The 27,509-nt window shown below is 40.5% G+C and overlaps 1 long non-coding RNA gene across 1 annotated transcript in view; it reads left to right on the top strand.

Moving 5' to 3' along the window:
• Positions 1-27,254, top strand: part of LOC148422856 (uncharacterized) — a 35,336-nt gene extending 8,082 nt beyond the window's left edge. Inside the window, exons 2-5 of the long non-coding RNA XR_015865977.1 lie at positions 19,346-19,477; positions 21,000-21,075; positions 25,386-25,492; positions 27,148-27,254. This is a non-coding gene — a long non-coding RNA (uncharacterized LOC148422856). The remainder of the gene's footprint in view (positions 1-19,345; positions 19,478-20,999; positions 21,076-25,385; positions 25,493-27,147) is intronic.
• The last annotated feature ends 255 nt before the right edge of the window (positions 27,255-27,509 follow it).

The raw sequence follows: 27,509 nt of genomic DNA, 5'->3' as shown, positions 1-27,509 counted from the left end.
CAATTTGTGTTTCTCAGACGGCCTCTGTTCAGCTTTGCATTAAGTGGAAATGCAGCAGAGAGAGTTGGATGTGCGGATGTATCCCCCAGCTGGCTTACATTCCGCCGCTTTCCACTTGTGTGTCTGCATCTGCTTCTTTATGGGTCACTCTTTCGCTGATCGCACTTTCTTTCCTTTCCTCGCAAATTCGTTTTTTTCCCCATTCGCGGTCTTCGGTTCCTTGTTTCTTCTTCATGTGGATGTTAAGGTGTTGATAAAAGTCCCGTCCAGTTTTTGGGCAACATAAACGTAGAATCGTTTGTCCGTCGGTCCGTCTTGTTGTCGATCCGTTTCTGTTCCTTCTGTCATTTGTTTCTTCTTCTATACTTCTTTCATCCTCTATTTCCTCGTTCTTTCCTTATATCCATCCATTCATCCTCCCTTCCCTCCATCCATACTGTATCCGCACTTTCTTTGTTCCTTCATTTGTTCGATCCGTCCTTCCATTCGTCTCTCTGTCCTCCCGCCCTTCCTTCTTTCTATCCATCATCCATCCAGCCGTTTAACATTCCATCAGTCCTTTTGTATTTGTTCCTTTCTTCCTTCCTTCTTTCCATCCATCTGTCTACCCATCCTTTATTTCTGTGTCCCTTTCATCCTCTCTTCCTTCATTCCTTCCATCATCCATCCTTCCTTTTTGTTCCTTTCCTTCCTTTGTTCAATCCTTCCTTCCATTCATCCTTCTGTCCTCCCTCCCTTCCTTCTTTCTAACATCCATGTATTTAACCAACCACCCATCCATCCATCCATCCATCCATCCATCCATCCATCCATCCATCCATCCATCCATCCATCCACCATCCATCAATCCGTTATCATCCATCCAGTTATCCTTCATTCCTTCTGTCACTCGTTCATTCCTTCCTTCAGTCCTCCCTTTCTTCTTTTCATCCATCCATCTATCGTTCTTTTCTTCGTTTTCTTTCTTCCTTCAATCTGTCCATCCATGAATACTTGAAGTAGGCCAAAAAAAATGAAAACCAGGCCTGAATTATATGCAATAAATTCTAACGAGGAACTGTTTATAGCGATTTTACCGGTAATTGCTTGCCAATCTGGTAAGTGGTGGTTGTGGTAAATACTGTCTTGGTTGACACTTCAACAGTGCTAAACAAGTTATCTGACCTTTTTGCTCAATCCCGATGTTGTGCAGAACATTTTTCATAAAACTGAAAATCAAGTGGTGCAACGTGCCTCACGGTCTCATATCCAAAACGTAGCACCAGAAGCACTCAAATCTCTGAATGTGATTGTAGATGCATTGTTATGACACACAGAAGCTCCTTAGAGTCACCATAAGCAGAAAGAGAAAAGGTCTTGAGCTAAAGCAAGTACCCATCTTGGTGAACGTAGTGACATTGCTGTTCCCACAGTGCGTCATATCACCTGGAGCTTATCATGCAGGCCAACTGATTGGCCCTCCATCCTTTCATGGACGTTTCAGTAGTTGATAAGAGCACAGGCGTGTACTGCTCTGGCTTGGCTTCCTCTTCTGCTTACCAGGAGCTGCCAGTTCACACGGAGCGGCTGGATGGGGCGGAGGGAGGGGTGGTTCTGTCACATGAAAAGATATCGGCAGAGTGACAAAATTCAAGGGCAGAAAGTCCAGAAAACCCTGCCATGGTTTGTCTATCACCTCAACCAGGCTCATTTTCTTCTGAAGGTTTATGTCTTGGTCTTGTCTTGACTCTCAACCTCCAAAAGCCATGGTCCTTGTCTCGGTTTTGACCTCCAAAAAGTTGGTCTTGTCTTGGTCTCGACCTCCAAAAGTCTGGGTGTTGTCTCAACTCTAGACCTCAAAGTCGTCTTGCCTCTATTTCGACCCTTGACTAATAAAAAAACCTCTCAACCTCTCAACCTTGAAAAATCTTCATCTTGTTTCAGTCTCGACCTCTGAAAATATTGCATCTTGTCTGTTTGGACCTCAAACAGGTTGGTCTCGTCTTGCCTCAACTCTCAACCTCCAAAAGTCTTGGCCTTGTCATGCTCTCGATCTCCAAAAGTATTTCGCCCTGTCTCAGGCTTAACCTCCAAAAGGTGTGTCTTGTCTCGTCTTAACTCTCAATCGCCAAATATCTTGGCCTTGTCTCAGGTCTTGACCTCCAAAAGTCATGGTCTTGTCTCGCCTCTCTACATTAAAGTTTTCGTCTTGTCCTTCTCTCGACTGTCGACCTCCAAAAGTCTTGGTCCTGTCTTGGTCTGAACCTCCAAAAGACTTGGCCTCGACTCTGGACCTCCAAAGTCTTATTCTTGTCTCCCTATGAACCTCCAAAAGTATCGGTCTTGTTTTGGTGTCCTTTTAAAGTCTTGTTCTTGTTTCAATCTTGGTCTCAACCACCAAAAAGTTGGTCCTGTCTTGGTCTCAACTTCCAAATTCTTGGATTCAAAAGATTTGTCTCTGGTCTCGTTAGCGACTTGATCTAGTTGAGTGTGGTTTCGAACACAACACAAGTACCTCTTTAAGGGATTCCTGAAAATGGCAAGAAAAGCCGAAAATGGTTGATTTGAATCAACATGGATTGGCAAAGTTTCTGAGCATTTTAAGACATGGTTACTAAGACTTTTTTTGTGGGACTACTCACGATACACATGCGTACCATAATCTCATGTTGCTAAGTGAAAACTAATTTCAGGGGCTGCAAAAATTCCCGTGGGGATGCTCTTGACCACATTTTTGCGGTTCAGATTCTCGCATTACCATGAGAGCCTCTATAAACGGAGTCACATGACACCGGGAAGAAAATTGCTAATTAGACTCATTTGGATAATTTCACACAGGGGTCCACTCGCTTTTGTTGTCAGCAGTTTAGACATTTGTGTGGTTGAAGGTTGCGGTTGACTTATTTGACAGGACCGTAAATCGCCGCTGTTATACAAGCTGTACACAAACTACTACACTGCAGCAAACTTTCATTTCTCCAGTGTTGACCTATTTAAAAACATTTACAGAAACTCAAAGGGAAATTTTACAACCGTTCAAGCCTTTACCCCGCTTCTCACCCTTTACCCAAACCAGGACAAGAACGATTGAAAACTGCGGACCTTCACGCAGATAAGGTGTAAGCACCTTCCTGTCAGCCAGGGTGGTCCGTCTTCTGTTGTCTCTCCTTTTTAGAAGAGGAGGAGCAAAACAAACTCCCCAGGAGCATGTGGGGCCTAACATTCGCTATCCCATTACCCAGGACACACACACACACACGGGGACCTAAGACAACAACATGAGACACAAGCTAATGACGTGCTAACCACCGAAGTATTGGCTGTCTGGACTGAAAGCGGTTCCTTTACCCAGTCCATCCTCAAATCCAGCCGTGTTTCCATTCAAGCTTCATTACAAAGGAATGTCACCGCCAGCATGCGATTTCTGCAGAAAAAATGAAAATATGCTCTCGTCCCAAACATGTTTGTAGTCAGGGAATTTAAAACAGCTTGCAGGGAATCAAGAGGACATGATGGATGAACATCCTAACAGGCAAATTATTTGCTGGTAAAAAGGGACTACGCAATTTTTTGGTACCGTTTTATAGTAACCGTATACGTCGCATAAATCATGTAATGTAATCGACTTCATCGATGACTCATTTTTTTGGAAAGTTGTTACCATATGCTATAGCTGTCTGTTTCCCAGAAATGACATTGATGAGCTTGATTTTTTTTAACAAACAAATTTGCAAGGCACATTAAAAAAAATGTTAGATGAAGTCTGCTTTTATCAAGTCCCAGTCACAAAAATCCAAGTAAGACGAATCTACATGTTTTCAGGACCAGTTGTGATGTAATTGTCTTCATGATTGCGGTTTTTGGCCAACACTAGTCCTCGATGGTTGGTACAGCCAAATTTTACTTGCTAACACGACTGAAAGAAAATCACAGCGTGCTTTGGTGCTCTTGGGCAAGTTAGCCAAGGAAATGACCTGGCTTGATTGTATGAAAACTTTTCATTTTCAGCAATATTCTGTTAAACCCATGACCGAGTCTGATATGAGTCAAAGTCAAACACCAAGGAGTCTGGCTTGAGTCTGAGACAACAACAACGAAAAAACAATAACATATTGAGTCTTGATTATATGAAGAATTTAAGTTTTATTTGAAGAAAAACGGTAATTTTCAGGAATAAAAGTACCGTATTTTCCGCACTATAAGGCGCACCTAAAACCCCTAATTTTTTTTTAAAAAGCTGATGATGCGCCTTATAATCAGGTGGGGCTTATATATGGATCAAAATTGAGATTGGGATCAGTAGATGGGGAATGAACTGATAAAGTAAGCTTCACCTGTTTCTTTTGTGTGTTTACAGTTGAACAAGGTTGCTCATATTGACATTGACTTATTATGCTATTGAGAGTTTAGAGTTATTATTATTACTTTGAGTATTACTATATTGCGATTGAAAAAGTTTTAAAATATGTAATTAATTGAGTGTGCGCCTTGTATTCAGGTGCGCCTTATAAATGGAAAACGTTTTAAAAAGTCATTAATTGAGGGTGCGCCTTATAATCCGGTGCGCCTTATAGTGCGGAAAATACGGTAATATTCTACAGTTCCCATGGCCATGTATGAGATGAGTCAGATTAAAATGCCAAGGAGTGCCAGTCAAGTCTGAGACAACAAAAAAATATGTTGAGGAATGAATACTAAAGCTCCGCCATAGTTTGCAAGCAGATTTAACTTGCAAAATAACCAGATGAAGCGGTACCAAATAAAGTCACCAAAATTAAACGGCGAGGGGAAAACCGTAATACGTGATAAGCAGGTGTCGTTTCCTGTCCAACCTCATCAGGTGATACGTCTGATTCTTGGAGGGAAATTTCGTGTGTCAAACTGGCAACGGATTCTTTTTTTTTTTTGGAGGGGGGGGGGGGGGGGGGGGCGTCTGGCGTGCTCTTCCCCATCTGCAACGTTCCCTTTATGACTAATCACCATCTGGGCTACTTCTTAGTGCGTCTACACTTTCTTTACTGCCCCGCTTTGTTCTGGCTTCCAAATAGCGGCGACTTGTTGAAAGACAACAAATGAATACACAAGGCTTTGAAAGTGGAGTCGCCAGAATGAAAACAAAGTGGAAAGCTAGCAAAATAATAACTGGGAAGGGCACTTTAGATGCCTTTGTTTTTTGCTTGTCTTTCACTTGACTACTGCTGATTATCTCCCGCTGTCACCACACTGAAACATTTGTTGGACAAGAGGCTTTTCTGCAAAAAAGCGAAGCGGGGAGAGTCCCTCACCAAAATGCATTCATGCTATCAATCATCGCCAACAGACTCTTAATGTCTTGCATTTTCCTTCTTTGTGGGATAAGCTTCGCCCTTGACAACCGCACCATGTTTTTGTGGTTCAATTCAATATAATACCGTAAATTATACCGCCTTTCTTTTTTTTTTTTACAGCATGAACATGCGTTGTATTCTGCATCTTCATCACTCAGAAAGAACCTGCTTTTTGTTCTGAAATCTGTTGAAAGAACAAATACTGTTAATGGAAAAATAAAAAAACTCATGCCGAATTAGAACAAAATATTTATGATAAACAAAAAATGATTTATGATTAAAAAACATGAACTATATTAAAAATATATAGATGAACAACATTTATAATGAATCAAAAAATATTACAAATAGAAAAACATACATCATCCATAAAATGAAAACATTCGAAAAACATCAATGATGATAAAAAATAAAATACGAATAAAATGCATATCCGTAAAACCCCCCAAAAATACTGTAAAAAAATATATGTAATAAAAAAAAACAACGTGAAACAAAAAACATTCTGTTTGACCGACTATTGATTAGTTAAACTATAATTTGCTAGCTAATTAACTAGCTATAATTAGCATAGCCTAGCATAGCTTTCCTGTCTTTACGAATTGTGTGCTAACTGCTAAAACAAAATATCATCATTCCAACGTCTCTTGATTCCCGTCCACATTTTTCTCTAATAAAATTAGCACGCGCGTCTTATGTCATGCTAACTTCTTGAATCCTTTCATGACCTTGTGAGATCTTCTGGGGTGTCTCAACTTGAAAGGCCACCACCGTACGCAACAGCTAGCCACGTTTGATTAAATCCACAATACTTGGCAGTCGGTCCCGCACTTGTCCAAACACGCGTATGACACGTAGCGTGGACCGGGGCGGGAAGGACTGACTTGAGCGGCGGACATTCCTGGCGGCTGATGTCAACCGTGGATCCCAAAACGCGTTCAATATGATGTTACGAAGCAAAACAGGAACTCCTCGGACCACGTGAGAGTTGATATGTTTGGAGCGGGGTGGTCCCGGCGCCGGTTATCCCAAAGGTCAACCTGGTTTGAACCCGTACATACTGTTCTGCTGAAATGGAACCTGTCTTGAGATTTGACGGAAATCAAAACACTCCAAATATCATTCTTTCATCCCGGATGCGATAGCCATGCTGAAGTGACCTAACATATAAGGGGAAAAAAAATGAAAATCAGATTGCGTATTTGCGCAACTTTTCACATAATCACGGAACTGTTAGTTTTTGAAGGCTCGTCGGAGAATTTCGAAAGAGGGAATGTTTAACCCCTGGGTGTCCGAATATTTTTTTTTACTAGCCAGGCCTTAAAATCGCCCAAATTGGGCTGATTTGAAAGGGTCATAACACCGTCAAATATAAATATATACTGTATTTACTTTCAACTCCTCGAAATGTTCAGTGGCATCAGACCTATCCATACATATATTTGGGGGGGGGGGGTATGCCCCCTTTATGTACACAAATTGGAAAAATGCAACAATAGCAAAAGTAACTGCTGTATTTTTATATATTTATGAAGTTGAAATATTAATATTTATTAAGACATTTACATTATGGAAGTCCAGGCTAAGCCAATCATCGAAGTCATTGAAAGGCTTGCAAATGTCTTAAGTTGGCCACTAGCGCCACCCGGTGGTTTTGGGGTCCCAACACAAAAATGTCAATTGCGCCCCATTTGTGAGTTGCTATTGAAATGATTAATGCACAAATCGGAGGAAAATGCATGATAAAAAAATCGGGTTTTAACATGACCTCTTTTCATCTGTGAATCCCTTTGAGACTTCGGTGATTTAGGGCTATACAAATAAAATTTGATTGATTTTCAAAAATTGAGAATATTTCCAATTTTGAATGGCAGTAAATGAGCCCGACATAGGCTAAATTTGACACCTATAGGGTTTACCTTTTGACCTCTCATTTGCGAGCATTGAGAAGGGATGGCAACGTGGCGTATTGAAAGTCATCATATTTTTCACAATCTATACAATATTGTAGGCTACCAGTGTTTTTTTTTTGTATGCTTTTCCTTTGAAAAAAATATCAAAAAGGGTCAAAATTTCCCCCAGGGGATAAGTAAATTAAGCAAAGTTGTTTTTGATGCTCAAATCAAAATAATGCTAATGTGAAGAATCGGAAATTTGCGTGATTGCAATTTAATGTAAAATAAGTAAATTAAACTAAGCAGTCTTTGATGGCCAAATCAAAATAATACTAAAGTTAGTTATTAAAATGTGCGGTAACAAATTATAAGCGTTTTTTGATGCTCAAAAAACAACACTATTGCTAATGTTAGCTATCGGAAATCTTCTCGATTGTTTGCACGTCCACATTTATAATATTCTTGGATTATTATGCCATCACTATTCATCCTTCTCATAGCCATGCGAAACAGAAATGTAATTCAGGTCTAAAGGATCTGCCCGGGACCCCAAGATTTCACGACGCTGGTCCACACGGGAAACGTAGTCTTCCTTCATGCAAAACGTTACCGATTTTGTCCACATGGCGCCGCCATAATGATCCCGAGAGTGTTAATGTTAGACCGGCTATTAAACACTACCAGTGACGGCTTTAGACGCCAAAGACGCCTTTTTTCCGAGCTGGTTAATTACCATCCAACTTTGAATAGATTCGTAGGTCATAATTTGGATCATTACGGCGAGCGTGTGAGAAATGCGCAGCATTTGCGATGAAATGTATTTCCACCTTGTTGAGAAGGTTTAGGGCGTGTTGACCACGACGAGGGCGCTCTACCCTCATTGTCCCCCTCGCTGCCTGTGTGGTATGAGCGAACCTGTAGTGCTTTTGATAGCATTCTTCTTTCCCCGCTTTGGGACAAACTGCGGTTTCAATCACGCCCTGAAGCTCCTCAGTCTGAAGGCTGACCGTTTATTTAGACGTCAGCGCTCGTGCGCGTTCAAGGCCGGGTCACGTGAACCCTGGAAAAGAGCTCAAGCGGGTAGGGGTTGTTCATCCTGCGCCGGTGTCCTTGAGGGGGAGATGGGGTCCCCCCCCCGTTTTACAACCAGACCCCAACCACGATGACGATCACGTGCATCTTTTCACACAGCTGTGTCAAGATGAGAAAGGCGCGCCTGCGAGTTGCGCCCCGTTGCCAAGTTCCAACTTCGAGAGAGAGAAAAAAAAATCTACTTCCTTTTCAGGGGAAAAAGGAACTCCTGGGGGTACTTGATATTTGAAATAAAACAAAAAATAACAGGCAAGAATCCTTCAGAAATAGTTATTGAGTTAATTAGATGGTTCAGGTAGATAGAAAGTCATTGAATGGTTCGAGCCAATTTGTCACGTGCGCCCACTCGTTACCTGTCAAGTTCATTTACTTTTGTGAGCAGATCTCATCTATGATCCCAAAACAAGCCATCCATTGAATGCGTGCCTTAAAATACGGTACGCAAACAATACTCGGATTCTTACGCAGAAAATTCTTGAATGAAGCGAACGTGAAAGCGGTCGAGGAACGTGGGAGGAAGCCAAACGAAAAACCCACACAAGAGCACAACACGCTAACTGAAAAACCACTGCGCAAATGAAAGTTTTCACCGTTTCCTTCATGTCTAAACACCCCGCGTTGGCGGGAGGGAGCGCGTGGGCGGCGGGGGGGGTGAGAGAAGAGTTCAGTGTTTCGGTGGGGGGGCCAGGTCGGTCCGCTTCATTGCTGTTTGAACATTTGTGAGTCAGGCCGGAGCAATGAGGGAGCGGGGTGGATCGGAGGCCGTCAATGGGCCCGCTTGTTTATGTGGGTCACTGGGTTGCCCTTTTTGACGCTGCCGGCTGCTGCGCAGGAAGTAGTCGCTGCGCCACCCGAAACTGTTACGCCTGACTTCCAGTGGTAATACAAGACATGCTTTGTTACTGTACATTAGGGGTGCCGAAATTTTTTTTCTAGCCCGATTTCTACTTTTCCAGCAGCCGAGGGGGAGGAGAGAGAAACACTTTGACGGGCGGCCAGTACCGCTCAGCACCAATAGGATGAATTTATACCCCTTCTGCTTTTTTTTTTGTTGTTTTTTTTTTTTAATAGGGTTGTGGGCCAAAAGTGCAATAAAATACTGAGAAGGCCAGTCAATGCTTCAAAATCAAATGTACCATAAGAAGTGATGTTCAAAAAGTTTTATTTTGAAGTTCCTCCTTGATCCATAAGCCGCTGCCATCTAGTAAAGTACTACTAATAGTAATACTTTAAACTACTTGAGTATTTTGCTACCTAAAGTAATTGATTACTTTAGCCTGTGTTGAACACAATTAAGGTGATGCAACGCCCTGTAATGTGTACATGTGTGTGTAAATGTGCTTTACACACACACATGTACACATTGCAGAGCGTTGCATCACCTTAATTGTGTTCAACACAGGCTAAAGTAATCAATTACTTACACCTACACATTAGAGGGACTTGCATCACCTTAACTGTGTTCAACACAGGCTAAAGTAATCAATTACTTACATGTACACACAGGGCGTGGCATCACCTTAATTGTGTTCAACACAGGCTAAAGTATTCAATTACTTTAGATAGCAAAATACTCAAGTAGCTTAAAGTATTACTATTAGTAGTACTTTCCTATTTAATTACTTTAAAGTAACTGTGAAATGCATGGATTGCCACTGATTTTATATATATATATATATATATATATATATATATATATATATATATATATATATATATATATATATATATATATATATATATATATACACATTTATCGCATGTGATCTACCTGCCTGAGGTACACTGGATCAACACAGTTCTAAACTGACATTCAGCCTCTAATGCGTGAGATAAAAAAAAAAAAATCCGCCTTTCATGTGGACACGTGACCGTTGGTGTTTACCCAGCTGCTTTATTCAGAGTGATTTCCAGCAAAAACACACATTTCATGGCTGGAAATAGCCCGTGGAAGTATTAGACGTGCACCTGGCGGAGGTCAGTCCGTGCTTCCGACCTCCTTCGGGACAAATTAAAAGGAAAAAAAATAAGATTTTGTATCATTTGGCTTGGCAGCTTTGCAAAGACACGAGCTGATTGCTTTTTAATGGCAAGCTAACGAGCTAAGCTACTATTTTTCCAGCTACTAAATCAAGCGTCGTGGAATGGGAAAGCCGAAACGATGATAACGAGCGCAATCTAATCTCGTCTTCAATTTGATTGCGCATACGTTAGCGGTTCAAATTTTGGACGCACTTTGTCATGCTATTGAATGAGAGCGCTTTTCACAACATCCGATTGGTCGCGTATATTGTGTATCTGCTGGGATATACTGAAATAAAGTCCATCTATTCACGTAATCTAATTACTACTCTACATAGTGTTAAAATATTAACGGTACTGTATATCTTTATGGTCATTGCCAGGCACAAGTTTTTTTTTTCTCACACACTTATACATGTTGTATTTGTTTCTGAGGACAGTAGAAGGGTGAGTTTCAAAAAGAGGATAATTTTGCACATTTACATTTACATGCTGGTTCTAGTAGATAAGCACTGGGAAGGTAATTGGCATACATATTCTTCCGACACACATTTATACACTTGGGCTGGTTCCAGGTGAGTCCAAATTTGCACACACGCATACATGTTTTCTAGTGACAGGTGATAAGTGAGTTTCAGTAGGGAGGCCATCTTTGCGCTTTGGCATGGTGTAGCCTATTGGCGTTTAGATTTATGTGCACATTTGTGCTGGTTGCCAAGAACTCAAATTTTGTACACATACATTCATGTTTACTACAGAATATGGGTACGTTTGAGATTTTTCCTAGAAGGAAGCCTATTTTGCACAGAAATGCACATCCAGGATTCTTTGGGAGAAATTCCTTTCACGCACATATCCACATTTTTGCTAGTCGCTGAGGACTTTATACAGTTTATAAGTGAGTATAAAAAAGGAAGCCCCTTGGCGAGGATGAGTATTGGATACAAAGTTTTGGGGGAAAAAATATCCCCAAAATGGCATTTGTCAAGACAGCAAGTACGACTTGTGTAAGCTCAAATGAGTAATTATCTTTTAAGGAGGGGGGACAAAAAAAAAAGAAAGAACTTGTGCTATGTTGTTGACTGGGGGGTCTTTTTACTGGGAAGGAGCCTCCCACTTAGAATTCTCAGCAACACTTGCTCTAAATGGGCCAATGTCACCCGCTAGGAATGTCTTCATTTTTTTACACAGACTATTTTTATCTCTTGCGTGGCGCCAAATCGTAACATTTGGTTTTAGATAATGAGTCTTTCTGCTAGGTTACTTTTTTTTTTAATGACATGATGTAAAGTAAAACGTGGACACCAACTGGTTTTATAAATGCAGTGTAATTAGGACGTTGTAGCCCGTAAGTAATAGAAACATCCCAAAATGTCAAGTGACATTCCCGCCAGATTTTATTGCAATGGTTTTGAGGTTGTGTTTAGCTAACAGCTACTATTGAAAATTTTGCCACATTAACATTTTAACTCATTTAGTACAAGCCTATTTTGGACCCTGCTCAAGCCTTATTAAAAAAAAAAAAATGGTATTGTTCCTCATTTGAATAATTACCACAAATTGAAAAAAAACATGTCTTCACACACACACACACACACATACACATACAGATTTAAAACTAATTTCATCCATCCCAGCCTCAAATGACGTTTAGTAAGTATATTTTTTTAAATCCTTGTGGCATTATGTTGCAAATTATGGATTTTTTTTTAATGATATCAAATAATCAATGGTGAAAAAAAACAGTCGGGAGCTGAAATTTCCAGCAGATAATTAAAAAATTGAAAACGCAATGGTTATGATATTTCTACGTGATTGCAGATGGACGTGCGAAATTTTTTGTGCAAACATGATCATTTGCCAAATTTTGGACCATATAAAACCATTATAATTGCAATTTTTGAGATGCATTTTAATTGGATTTGTGACTGATTTTCTGCGATTTTTGCAACATTCCATTGAGCGGCGGTCAAACTATGTCAGCAAACAGAAAAATCTTGACTTGTGTTTCACCTCAGGACAGTAGGTGGCGGTAGAGGCCAGTTAATGGCTTTGTCTTAATGTGTCATCTTCATGTCACGACGACAAAGGCAGACTTTCCCATTTTTCAATTTTTTGGAGGTGTTAATAAATTGAACCTACGTATGTTTCTTTTAAAAAAAAAAGTTAAAATTTGCGTGGGGCTTTTAAGCCTTTTTTTTTAGACTTCTTTACTACGAAAGAAAATAAAGTAGCATTTCTTTTTAGAAAAAAATGACAATATAAAATGCTTTTCAAAATGCTGTATAAAACAGCTGGATTTTTTTTTTAATAAAAATGAGAACATTCAAGTAATGCATGTTATGCGAAATGTTAGAGGATGGGGGACACTAGCTGCAGGGTGAAGGAGGAAGCCGCGGGGGAGGCGGGGGCGCTTGGGGCTTCTTTTTAGTTGAGTTAAAAAGCAATGACGGCAGACACTGATGGCATGCACCCCCCGGTGATCAAAGGCCGCATCCATGACTCCCGCCGCATGTCGGATGATGCCAGACGACTTCAAAAGATCAAAAAGAAAGAGGAAAAAATCATCATGTGGCGCTGGGCCAATCACAGTGCAGAAGTGAGGCGTCGGGATGACTGAGACGGACGGAGGAAAAAAAATAGATAATTACGATGGGAATGTCGTTCATGTAAATGTAGGCGCTGCTGTGCTAGCCAAATGAGTCTTCTCTTTTGAATTTTGCGTGGTCCACTGACAGGTTCGCACAAATACGACGTAAACAATGTCCACGAAGAAGTAGCACCCATTTATTCAACCTAACATTCAACCTATAAAATACGTTTTATAATATACCGTATTTTTCAGACTATATAACCTGTACCAGTGAAAATTGAGCAAAGATAAATAAATAAATAAATATATATATGCCTCTCGTCCAATCCGTCCAATCACAGGGCGTGTACATGGGCAGATTTCATACAGCCTGGTGACAAAAGTTAGCTGAATTCTGATTGGATAAAAACACTAACTTAAAACTACAACACTGGAATGAGTGTAATTCAATGGCTATTATATGACGCAAAGAGGACGAAATATGGACAATAATTATATATATATATATATATATATATATATATATATATATATATATATATATATATATATATATATATATATGTACCAGTGAAAATTGAGCAAAGATGAATAAATAAATAAATAAATAAATAAATATATATGCCTCTCGTCCAATCCGTCCAATCACAGGGCGTGTACATGTCACGTTCAACATGAGGCCTTCTAGCTGGCCTTACTGTCGCCAACTCATAATCTGATTGACTATCGCAACTGTCTATTAACTATATGTGCCAGTTCACTTACAGTGAACCAACGCCCGCACGTTTGATTCTGAAGGCCTCGGGCAGATTTCATACAGCCTGGTGACAAAAGTTAGCTGAATTCTGATTGGATAAAAACACTAACTTAAAACTACAACACTGGAATGAGTGTAATTCAATGGCTATTATATGACACGAAGAGAACAAAATATGGACAATAATTTTATATATAAATATATATATTTTTCTTTTTTTTTTACTTTGACCCTATTGGTTTTCCGGCCATAATTCATATTTAACTACGACACGTGCTGTTTATGAAATTTCATCAAAGATGCCTTTCCTTTTGATGCTACGGTTTGCATGAATGAAAACAGCAAACTCATAGACAAGCAAAGTCAATGAATGTTTATTCGCAGTGAAATTCATCAAACAACCACTTGGGAGAGTAATAAATCTTTCCCCGTGCGGATTTGAAGTTATTCAAAGGTTTCATCCTTATGCTTGTGTGGAAATGTGTGAATCACTCCGACATCTTGAGCAGAATGCCCCCCGGCTCTCGGGAAAACTTGTGGTTCGGCGACAAATCTATCTTTAATCTCTTTTGCCGGATAATCCCACACAAGTGTCAAATTTGGGTAAAATCAAACCAGCAAAAATTCATGAGCACGTACGAGACTTTTGTAAGCCGGCGGTTTTGCGCGCCGTGTCACTGGGCCGATTCTCTTCCGCTAACACGACCGCAGGCACTTTTGACACACTTTTCATGACATTTCTCAAAGTGGCGCCGGAAAAGTTGCCAGGCTGCAATTTCGCAACGCTTCTCCGCTTGGCGAACCGCGGGCAATGATACGCTTACAAAAAACAGAAAAAACAAATTGGGTCATTCCCGATGGCTTCACGTGATGAATGCTGTTCAAAAGGAAACGGAAAAAAAGGAATCGTTTTTGGGAGGTGCTGTATTAAACCATGACAGACGCTAAAATTTGATTGCTAGCTAGAGGCCATCTGCTTGGACAGGAAGTATGGTGGCCATTATGTGACAAAACGTGTTTGGCGGAGCGGCATGTTAAGTATCGATTTAATTCTTAAGTATCTGGAAATGAATGTCTTTAATGTACTTAAGTATCGTTTTAATACTTAAATATCTTGAATTTCATGTTAGGATTCTTAAAAACATGAAACTACGTCCCTGGCATTGAATGAGTTTCAACATATGGAGTGTGATTGGTCAATAAATCATGTTAATTTGATTAATTCATCGTTTATAAAAGACGGTTTGAAAATGGTGCCATAATTGTGGATGGGTTTTAATAATATTCCTGTACGTGAACAAGGATAATCTCGGACGGCGGTTCAGTCTGCTCGCTTCTTTTATTGAAAATAGCCCCGTAACAAGCTCAGCTAACACGAGCTGCTGTTAGCTGCACAGGCCCAGGCTGCAATTAACGTCTGCCCTCTGGCTCGTCTCATTACGGTAATTGTAATTAAAGATATGGCAGAAATGAAAATGTATATTTGTGCGTCAAAACTCGGCTTATGTGGCAGATGGATCAATCTTCCTCCAATGGTGCTGAAAAAAAAAAAAATGTTAAAGTTACCATTCATTGGAAGCATTCATACTTTTGGCCTTCATTTTTGGGAAAAACGTGCATCTTATATTGGGGGATTATGAAAAATCTCCGTCATCCTACGATAAAAATTCAAACAGTTAAACCTCTGAAAAAAACTTGATTTTACAGTACTCTCAACAACTTGGCCCTAAACAAAACTGTTTAACTTGGATTTCCTGGCAAAGAGCCAATCAAAGTAAGTGGTCCCTGTAATGCCATCACCTCTCAGACATCCCAGAATACTTTGCTCAACTATGTGCAAGCGATTTATTCATTCAAATCTTCTTATTTCTAAACATGCAGATATGTTCAGTATGTGTTAAAGGCATGATGCTGCTGTAAAGAAATGTGGCAAATGCAAACAAAAATTTTAAAAACTTTCCATCTTTTTGCGTCGTATAGTCCAGTGCAGCGTACCTGTGACAGAAATTAATTTTCTGTACATTTTTTGTTGTAGTCTATACTCTAAATTTACTGCACAATCTTAATCATTTTGGTTTTCTGTCTAATGTGACTGGGACTATGTTTTTTTTCTTCTTTTTTTTTCTCTTGGGGAAGGCTCCATCCATTAAATTATTGCCAAGTAAATCCGACTTACAGTCGCGGCGCGACGGCACCCCGTGCAGTTCCGATTCTTGACCCCGCCCCCTCGACTTGAGAAGGCTCATCCCAAAATCTTCGTCAAATTGCGTTAGCATCTGTTTTTTCTTTGCGTCGACTTTGGAGGCTCAACCAATGAGACGAAATACATTAAAAAGTGAAAAAAACGGATGAGCTCATCCTCTCCCTTGGGTGTCACATCATCTCAATGCTTCAATGATCCTGGGTTATGGACGTTTGATTGATGGCAAGGGTGATGAACGGGTGAATTTGGACACAGAGGCGAGTCATACATACACACTCGAATCGGAGGGAAAAAAATCGCTTCCTGGGAGCTCACATGCAGTGAAATAATTTATCATCGCCGCCTCTGGATCATTTCTTCTGGCGCAGGCAGACGACCTGGATTCACAGTGGATCATTTCTGAATTTTGTCAGGATTTGGACAGTTGCCTTACGCACACACACACACACACACACACACACACGTGCGATTGGTAATTAGACGCGTCAGTACACATCTGCCTTAAATAATGAACTGACTTCATCCGAAACAGGCGATAATGCGACTCGACGTCGTGAAGTCGGCGAACAATTAAAAAAATAAAGCAGACTGAGATCATTAAGAAAATGTGTTGAAATTCCCAAAATACTTTTTCACCAGAGGGGGCAGTGAATTTGAGTGTGTGTACATGGATTGTTCTGTCGTTAATCTTGATCATTCTCCAAAAAAACCCAAAAAACTGTAGCAACCATTTTTAGATCCTCCGCCTCAAAATTAAAAAATATTTGAAAAAAAAAACAATACCTTGGATGAACCCTTGTGTAATATTTGACCATTTTGGGTCATTTTTTTCCACATCATTCTCACAGTATTTTAGCCAAGGGATGGCACACTCTAGCTAGTGTGGTAAATAAGTAGAACTTTGACCATTTGGGTGAAATTTCAGCTCCCTTGTGTTTTCTTTAAGTGCTTTCCCCTTGATGTGAAAAGCCTTTGACAGAAAGATCACAGCATTGGACACAAGTGCAGTTTTGGCCATTTTGGGTCATTTTTTTCCATGTCATTCTCGCCGTATTTTAGCCAAGGGATGGCACACTCTAGCTAGTGTGGTAAATAAGTAGACCTTTGACCATTTGGGTGAAATTTCAGCTCCCTTGTGTTTTCTTTAAGTGCTTTCCCTTTGATGTGAAAAGCCTTTGACAGAAAGATCACAGCATTGGACACAAGTGCAGTTTTTGCCATTTCTGGGTCAATTTTTTCCATGTAATTCTCGCAGTATTTTAGCCAAGGGATGGCACACTCTAGCTAGTGTGGTAAATAAGTAGAACTTTGACCATTTGGGTGAAATTTCAGCTCCCTTGTGTTTTCTTTAAGTGCTTTCCCTTTGATGTGAAATGCCTTTGACAGAAAGATCACAGCATTGGACACACTTTACTTCTCGAGATGGTGCTCTTGGTTTTCAAAATAAATGCTAGTGCAACAGAAATGTATGAACTTTCTATTACATTTTTAAAGCAACAGTGCCATCTAGAGGAGGGGAAAAAACATCCAAATGGTTCATGAGGCTTCATTTTCCCATCATGTCTAAATACTGAATGCGTTGTAAAGGTGGCTTTGGGCCACGTTATGAAAGTAGCATAGCTAAGGAGAAAAACAAGGAAGTTGCGGTCTTATGTAAGTTGAATAAGAATGGAGGCTGATGCCAAAGCACGGCCGCCACTTAATTGCTTATTTGTGGTGCAAATAAAGGCCCCAAACTTCCAAGACATGAAGTCTTTCATCTTAATGAAATGGTTGCGTGCCCAGACAAGGACATGCCGGCCTTGTTACCTCCTCCAAGGAGGTAACTCTATGTTCTCTTTTTTGTTTAGGTGATGTCCAAGATACTTTGAGGAACTTTACATGGATACTAATCCAGTTTCATAATATTGCATGGTCATTTAAAAAAACAACAACTATTTTTTGCTTTCTTGTGTTAAGAAAAAAACATGATTATAGTACTTTGACCAGTGATGGGAAAACGAAGCCTCATGAAGCACTTTTGCTCCAATACTCGCAAAGTGAAAATGCGATGAATTGCGAATGTTTCTTTAAAGTAACAGTGCCATCTAGAGGGGGAAAAAATATCACATTACAGTCATTCTCAGAATTCTACTATGCCAATTTTATGGTGCATGGTGATTGAAAAAAAAAAGGCTTTTTTGCTTGCTTGTATTGAGATTTATTTTTTTGAATCATAGTTCTACGAACAGTGATTGGAAAACGAAGCTTCACGAAGCACTCGTGACAAATGGCAAATGAGTTTATGAAGCTTCATTTTCCAATTTCTATTGATGGAGTAAACCCACACTGAGCCTCGCTTCCGTCTGCAATGCAGCAAGGCATTACATGGCCACCGATGGGAAAATGAAGCCTCATGAAGCATTGGTGCCATTTTTTTACCCCCCTAGATGGTTCTATTGCTTTAAAATTAAAGGTTAGTTCAACAGAAATGTGATAAATTTCAATTGCATCTTTAAAGCAACTGTGCCGTCTCGAGGGACATAAAAATCAAAATGGTTCATGAGGCTTCATTTTCCATTTACTACAGAATAAGTCTGTTTAGCCCCACCCACACTAAGCCACGCCTCCATCTGCAATGCAGCAAGGCATTACATGGCTGCCGATGGGAAAACGAAGCCTCATGAAGCATGTGTGACATTTTTTTACTCCCCTAGATGGTCCTATTGCTTTAAAAATAGAGGTTAGTTCAATAGAAATGTAATAAATTTCAATTGCATCTTTAAAGCAACTGTGCCGATGGAAAGCAAAAACGAAGCCTCATGAAGCATTTGTGACATTTTTTTACTCCCCTAGATGGCGCTCTTGTTTTTAAAATAAAGGTTGGTTCAATAGAAATGTAATAAAGTTCCATTTCAAATAAAGGGTAGTTCAATTTCAATAGTTATTTTTCAATTACATCTTTATAGCCACAGTGCCATCTAGGGGAGCAGAACAATATTGCAAATTGCTTCATGAGGCTTCATTTTTGTATCACTACGCATGACTATTTATTTGGACCCCAAGGTGTCCAAACTACAGCCCAGGCGATCATTTGCGGCCCGCCATGCATTTTTCAGTGACCAGCGCCAAAATTACAAAAATTGACGCTAAAACTTGTCACGAAGGCTAATTAAAATAAATAAATGGTGCTACCGGTTATGCGCAGAGTGACGGAGAAAGTTGTAAAATTTGTACGTTGAGTTTAGCCACTGCCGTACGTCATTAATGAAAGGGAAAATAGTAAAAACAAGGCGGGGTGCTAGCGCGCTAGCTAACCCTCAGACATGTACAGTATGTAAAAGCCATTTGTGCGCGTGTGGTGACAGAGTCCATTATGTTGAGTTTTGCTTGACTTCAAGTGGGGGTAATTAATGCCTCACTAAGTGCAGCGGCCCTTTTTACTGCGCCAAGGCTAAGTGGAACCCCCTCTCTTTTTTTTTCTTTCCTTTTTTACAGGAGACGCTGCGTTTTAAGGGTGGGTGGCGGCTGGGATTGGCCCGACAACACAAGCGACAGTGATGAATGAAGTCTTTGCACGCACCGAGCCCCTCGCATCGCATCAGCGCGGGCCGAGGAGGCCAACGGAAGGTGGGCTTTTTTTTTTTTTTTTAGGGAGGTGATGAAGCGGAACAACATGGTGATGCGTTCAGGGGGCCTCTGGCGTTCCTTGCCGACTAACATATTTGCTGTTGTGTTCATGTTAACACTAAGTCCTCAGTGCATGACAGAGCCTCTTGTCATTGCACTTGTATGTTGTTTTTTTGCCCCCCCCCAACCACTCCTACTTAATGACTTTCACCCTCCAGGGTAATTGTATGGAGCATTTCTTTTCGGGGGCAGCTGATGATCGACACGGATTGGGGGTTATTAGTTTTAGGTAATGTTCCTGAATACTCCAGAACTGAACTCCAGAAAGACACAAGAAGTTGCTTCATGTTCCAATTCATTTCCTCTTAAATTGAAAAGTTAACTAACCCCTTCCTGTCACAGCATTAAAACATATAAACCGTGTTAAAATCTCGCATACATGCCAAAGTGCCTTCACGTACCCCCCGGGGACAATTTTCACCCCCATTCAAGAATCGCTGCTAAACACTATAGAAAATGCACGCATAGCTAGATGAATTTTCCAGCCACTTTTTCAGTGAATTAAAGTGTAATCCTAAATGTTTCCATTAGCTAAGTGGCACAATTCCCTTTAGGGTGGAGTAACCCGTCTGGCATCCGTCTCAGCGTTCAAGGTGCAGCTGATGAATGCGCACTCAGGCCCGCAGTAATAGTCCTAAAGTGCTGCTTTCATCTGGCCCGGGAGGAAAGCAGGAACGCAAATTTCTTATTATTATACTGCTGTGGCGTGCATTCGCTAGTGGAGATTTGAGTGTTAGAGCGTGAGGTAGAAGAATTACTGTGGGACCAGATCACTGTCATTAGAACGTTCAGGTAGTCTGGTGCACTCTGTACCGGTCGGTGAGTCACCTGAAAAATGGGGCTTAAGAGTACGTGTCATCAAATTCAGGTGCTTCTCAAAAAAGTGCTATGTGAAGCCGTATTAGGAGGTATGAGAGATTTGAACAGGGATTCCGCAGGTGGCAATTAATGTCAGGACATGAAATGTATGGGTTTCTTTTTGAAATGAAAGCAAATCAATTGGAACAGTGGGCAACTTATGTCTCGGTTGGGTTACAGTAACCTACAGTAACCGTCTTTGCATTGCGCTTCATGAGTTTATTTCATAGTAGCAGTCATAAGTTTGGAAAACCTTCAAATTTACTTATAATATTCTTTACATTTGAAATGTGACATCACCTGTTTTGTTTCTGACTTGTCCGCCCAAGAATCATGTCACGAATAACAAAGCTCATCGATCCAAAGGTAATTTAGTAACACATTGCTTCACGTTCCAATTCATTTCTTCTTAATTCGAAAATACGAATCTATTGTTTCTCAGTGCATTAACAAGCAATTAGATTTGCTGGTAACTGCAGAAAAGCTGACAAAAAGCTGATAAAATCTCGCATACCCGCTAAAGTCCTTTCACGTAAACCCTGTACAAGAACAGTTTAGGTGAATAAAACATTTTGAGCCATCTTTTCCATTTTTCGGTTTTCAGACGACTCACGAGCGGAGGAATGGGAACGCGAGGCTGATAATAACTGGCCTAGTTGGGAATCGCCGCGCCTCTCAAGGTCAGTTAGCTTTCATGTTTGTTTTCGCTGGTGTGTGTGTGTGTGTTGAAGCGCATTTGCAGTTACTACTTTTCCAACATCACACTTATTAGTGACCCGGTTAAGACGCGAGCGGGTTTAAATCTAACGTGCGAGGCGGCGTTACAAAGACCCCGAAAAAAGTCGCAATTCAATTACGGTAAGTGGGCCAGACTCAAAAGGAGAGCGGGTCTGTTTCAAATTGGGCCTGTTTCAACTGAGAAAAAAAAAAAACGCCCGTTTTATCCCGCCGAACGTAACATGAGCTCACGGCGAAGCCTCGCCGAGATGAAGACTTTTTTTACGGACAAAAGGCAGCCGTCAACGTTTACTGTTTGGATCTCAACACGCTAACGGCGCGCCGGGGATGGCAAATGAACACCAACTGTCAGCGCTGAGTCACATGATGCTCTCAGCCCAGCTTGCTTGGAAAAGCGGATTGCAATGAATGCGCTAGCGTAGTGGTCCCCAACCGCTGGTCCGCGGGCCGGTTTCGGGTCCGCGGATCAACTGGTACAAGGCCGCACCCGAAATAATTTCTTCCGTTTTATGTATTATCTGAATGATATTTTATTTTCAGAAGTCTTTTATTTTGAAAAGTTATGCAAAAAGATGATTAACTCCTGGAAATCACGAATGACAGAGACATTTAATGTATTTCCCACAGCCTATTATTTGTTACGGTTTTTGATGTATTTATAAAATTTATCAACATGCCGAAATGTCCACAAACGAGACACGAGTTCTTTGCACTGATATTTACTGTGATCTTGCACTTTTCATCTTTACACGCTTCATGCACACTTTCCACCAGCAGTACACACTGTAGAACTAGCAAACGTAACAATGACATTAGCTAGGGCTAACATTCTACATATACACATAAAAACACACACGTACCACTTTGGGCAGCTGTAAGCAGCTAAACACTTCCTCTTGAATCGCTAGTTAACTAGCGCACTGTCGTGTCTGACGTTGTTAGCAAAACATACAAGAAATACTTTGCATGACCTTAAACTAAACTTAAAGAAACTTAAATGCTCAAAAATTATCCAAAAATAAATTACTCTTGTGGACTTGTAAATGATGCCAGTGGGAATGTCAAATAAAAACATACAAATAAAATGACCTAAACAAAGTTTTCTCCATGGACCATCAATAGATCAGCGCCATCTCAAGGCAACCAAATGAACTGCATTCATATTATCAACTGCTACAATTAATAATATAAATTTAAAAGGTTTGGGAGCATTTTTGTGGGGCTTGGAACGAATTAGGCCAGGAGTGTTCAAAATCTTTCTTCTGAAGACCGCATGCACCAAAATAGCAAGATGTTACAGCCATAATATTATTATTAATATTTACTTGAACAGATTAAACACTATAAAAATCAAGCAAGCAAGTAACTAGGTGGCACATTGCCGATACAGTATAATGGTGTAACTTTTTTCCCACAATTCCAACACTGTCTATCATCAAAACATTTATTTACTCTTATTTTCCCATGATGTATTTTCAGCATATGCCGCCGGCCGCTAAAATGTGGATGGCGGACCGAAATTGGCCCCCGGGCCGTAGTTTGGACACCACTGGATTACACTATTTATATGTAAAAAGTGTCTCCACGTACGAAAAATTCAAATTATAAAATGATTTCTGGAACCAATTAATTTTTTAAATAGAGGTACCGCTACTTTTTGAAGGAATGTCCGCCCACCCGCCCGATCCGCCATAAAATTGTCACGCGTTGACCGTTCCGTGCCGATAAAAAATTCTTCCCCGGCGTGAAGTTCCAAGGCGCCGAATGTCGTACGTTTCGGAGGCCTCGTTTTACAAACAAAGGACTTTGTTTTGATGTTTATGTGTGATGCCAAGACTGGTCAAAACCCAGATAAATAAAACAAGTCTTTTTTGTGTTGAAGCATACCAAGTTTTATTAGTCTGCGTGTGGTGACCTTCGCCTGCTCTCTCTGAAGCTCAAAACGAAAAATCATTTTTTGATAGCTTTCGTATTGAGTTAATCTCATCCAGAAAAGGGCGTGTGCGTGTTCGGTCCAGATGCGCCCACCACGACACGACAAAGAACGGCTCGACTGCACGGCAGATGACCCGTCGACGCGAGACAGCTGAGACGAAGGTTGTTTGAGGACCGCTTCTGGGATTCTCGCGTTGGAAGATGTTGATTGACTACATGGCGCGTCGTTTTATCGTTGGGTGCTTTTGTTTTCGCCTCTAAATTCCTACGATGGCTCAACATGCCTCGCAGTCATGGCAAATGTGACTGTTTTTAAAAAACATGGGGGAAAATAATATGAATCTTTAAAAAAAGACCAATTTTTGTTAGTATGTAAGTATGACTCTTGGTATTGACTGTTAAAAGCTTTCTTTTTCTTCGAGGCTGTAGGCTCGTCACCTGTCACTTGACTGGCCTTTTTCCCCTTCCAAATGACATCTGATACTTACTCATTTAATCTGAGTGAAATTTTAGCGCTCAACTGACTGAAACGTAGCCGAGAGAATCCGAACAGTTTTCAAAACATGAAACCTACAAAACCTACGATGGGCTCAACATGCCTCGCAGTCATGGCAAATGTAATTGTTTTTAAAAAATATGGGGAAAAAAATCATATAAATCTTAGAAAAAGACCAATTTTTGTTAGTTTGCCAACAACTGTGATGCGTTTTCACAAAAACGAGCGCGTGTCATGGAGATTACCGTAATTCCACAAAATATAATATAGTATAATATAATATAATATAATATAATATAATACAATACAATATAATATAATATAATATAATGTAATATAATATAATATAATATAATATAATATAATATAATATAATATAATATAATATAATATAATATAATATAATATAATATAATATAATATAATATAGTACTTTTTTTCCCTAAAAAGAAGGCCGCAAGAATGAGTGTGTCCTAGAAACCAGGGGTCCCCAACCTTTTTGGAGGGGGGACAGATCCACGTTCAGTTTGTTTCTCCCTTCACACAGACGGGACGTCAGGAGGCTCGAAAATACCATTTGCGAGCTCATCTGATTCGGTTACAAAAAGGTAGAGAATTCATTCCTTCTCAGTTTGTGGGTTCTTTTTGGATGAAGTCCTTACCGCGAAACTCATTTATCAAAGTATGACTCTTGGTATTGACTGTTAAAAGCTTTCTTTTTGAAGATGTAGGCTCGTCACCTGTCTCTTGACTGGCCTTTTCCCCCTTCCAAAAGACGTCTGATACTCACTCATTTAATGTCAGTGAAATTTTAGCGCGGAACAAATCCAAGAGAATCCAGATTCAAAACCAAAGGTTTTTCAAAGTAAAATGGATTTCAGACTTGGATAATATATTAAAGCAAATAAAGCAAAAGAGTTAATTATTTCGGGTGTGGCCCATGCGATCTGGTACCAGTTGATCCACAGACTGTGGGTTGGGAACCTCTGCTATAAACAGTAACTTAAAATTTTGATTTTTTTTTTCTTTTCGACATCATTCAAGGAATGGTCAACCACCTAAACCGAGTTTTAACGCACAAACGTACATTTTTATATCTGCCTCATTCTTTCTAACCATAATTACCGTAACGGGACGAACGAGAGGTCGGAAGTCAGTTAGCTGTTAGCAGCAAGTGCCTGTTGCAGCTAACAGCAGCTTGTGTGGTTGGCACGGGATTATTTTCAATAAAAGAAGCGAACAGACTGAACCAACGTCCGAGTCCGTCCTTGTTCGCATGCGGTAATATTTCTAAAATGAAGAAGGATCATGTAAACGTGATAATGTCTCCATCCGATCCGATTAAAACTGCAAAAGTTATAGAACACGGGATGGTACTCCATTTGACTCGTTTATGACTTAGTGAAACACGGATGCTGCGCAACTTTGGGCATTTATGGCAAAATGGAGCTTACAGCTTATTGTTGTGTCTTTTACTGCTTCTTGCTAATTTCTATGAAAAAATAAGATGTCATATTTTCCAACCAAGCCTTTTTGCCGTTAAAAATGCACAAAAACTGCTTCAAGTGTCACGTATTAATGGCTGCTTTAAGAGGTAGTGTTGTACATGTGTTTTACATGTGCGGCTCATCCTCCTGCATGAATGTCTGCTTTGTGCGGTTGTGAGGTTTTTTTTTGTTTTTTTTTTTTTTACGAGACAAGCGCCCATAGAAAAGTACAATGTAAGAGTGTGTGTGTAAACTGATAGAACCCCATGTCTGTTTTCATCATTTCCCCTTCCTTTGTGTCCCCCCCCCCCCCCCCCCCTCCCCATGTTGTCAGTCTGCCCACTAGGCCAGCTCTTCTGGATAGACGCCATGAGGAGGCCACTCAGAAAAAAAAAAGCACAACTCAGCAAGGCCGGAGACGGCAGCAGACGCTCGCAGGAGGTCGGTGGAGGCGCGAAATTCTCCGCGCCGATCTCAATCGGTTTATTGTCTTATAAAGAATCGCGTAATCAGCCGGAATGAAGATGCAAACGTAAGATAGACGGAGAATGCGAGCCGCTTGCCAAGTTTGAACTTTTGGACGACATTTGAGTCATTTCTTCTGTCGGAACTTGTTTGTTTTTAATATACCCGTGCAGGCGAAATTCTTGGTACCCTTCCGTTGAGGGAAAATAAAAAATAATAATATTGGCAGCTTGTCAGATGTGTGGTTAGCACATCTGCCTCGCGGTTCGGAGATTTGGAGTTCAGATCTAGGCTCTGACCTTTTGTGTTGAGTTTGCTGTTCCTGAACGGATTTGTTCTTTTCGTTTTGCCACAATACAGTATCAGTAAGAAAATAAATTTTCAAAAATCTTCACTTTTTTGTGACACAGCTCTTTGTTAGGTGGTATCTGCCTGAAAAAAAAAAGTATTCCAGATCTAGGGCTGGGTCAAAAATTGAATTATTTCCATTAATTTGTCACTTTCAAAATTGAAGATTTGAAAAACTCCTTTTTCAAAAGTAGACGAATGGTAGGACATGTTTATGATTGTAACCGTAAGCAGCAGGTGTCAAACTCAAGGCCCGGGGACCAGATCCGGCCCGCCACATCATTTTATGTGGCCCGCAAAATTGGACTTCAGGGTTCTGGTTAAAGCCCCAAATTTTCAAGTTATCCTCAACTTTTACCCTTTTGTTTTGTCAATCTCCCTTTTTAACCTTTTATTTTGTGGCCTCTAATTTCAAAATACAGGGCGCGAAATGTCATCTCTATCTGGGGGAGGGTGTTTACAAAATATAATTGAGAAGCACTGCTTTAACTGGATGAATAGCATTAAATAAAAGCATAAAATTAGATTACCGTATTTTCCACACTATAAGGCGCACCGGATTATAAGGCGCACCCTCAATTAATGACATATTTTAAAACTTTTTCAATCACAATATAGTAATCCTCAAAGTAATAACAATAATAACTCAAATAATAACTCTAAACTCTCAATAATAACTCAATGCCAATATGAGCAAGCTTGTTCAACTGTAAACACACAAAAAAAAACGGTAAAGCTTACTTTATCACTTCATTCCCCATCTACCAATCCCAATCTCAGAATTGATTCATATATAAGGCGCACCTGATTATAAGGCGCACCATCAGCTTTTTAAAAAAATTAAGGCTTTTAGGTGCGATTTATAGTGCGGAAAATCCGGTACCCGATACTTGCAGAAACCCTCTCAAATTTCCCATTTGAGATCTGCCCTTATATGGGAATAACAATTTCATAAATCTCAAGAGCGCATTTCAAGGATTTCAAGGATCTCTATAAGGTCTCTATAAATCAAACAAACAATTACAACTTGAAGTTCTCGCTGAAACTATAAAAAGAGCCAAGAGCTTCCACGCGTCCATCACGTTCCTCGGTTGTCAGAGGCTTGACGAAAAGACCCTACCTGAATAAATCCAGTGGTGAAGATTTATGAGCGTGACCCCCCCCCTCGTGAAAGCTTCTGGCGATGATTTCCTTCCTCACAAGTCGCCACCGTCAACTTCCTTTCTCGCCATCCATCTGCGTTTATCTCCTCCTTGACTCGTCTCCTCTCATATCTCTTTCAGCCACGTTTCTGCCAGACTTCCTGGCCAGCTGTTCCTGCAGACGGGGCGTCTCCTCTGGGGTGGCCACAGGGATGCCTCTCAACACCTCTGTCTCCTGTCTGTCTCACCCCGGAGTGACCCGGACGCCACGTACAGTCAGCGCCGGCCGGCCCGGATGGATGCCAGATACTTTACATCTCCAGGTGCTCCACCCAAACATGAAAATCATACAGATCCAAGAAACCCCAACGACTGGGTTGGATTTTTAGCGGTCCGTCGAAAACTCGTGGATATAACCTCGACGACATGTTGCCTCTACTGTCGGTTGTTTTTTTAATCACTAACCCAGGCTCGAAACCCAAATTTGGACACCTGAATCGGAT

This window comes from Hippichthys cyanospilos, chromosome 6 (assembly GCF_059441005.1).
Source record: "Hippichthys cyanospilos isolate Australia breed blue-spotted pipefish chromosome 6, RoL_Hcya_1.0, whole genome shotgun sequence".
Lineage (NCBI taxonomy): Eukaryota > Metazoa > Chordata > Actinopteri > Syngnathiformes > Syngnathidae > Hippichthys > Hippichthys cyanospilos.
The sequence above is the reverse complement of the archived record's forward strand: the minus strand, read 5'-3'. Positions and strand labels throughout refer to the sequence as shown.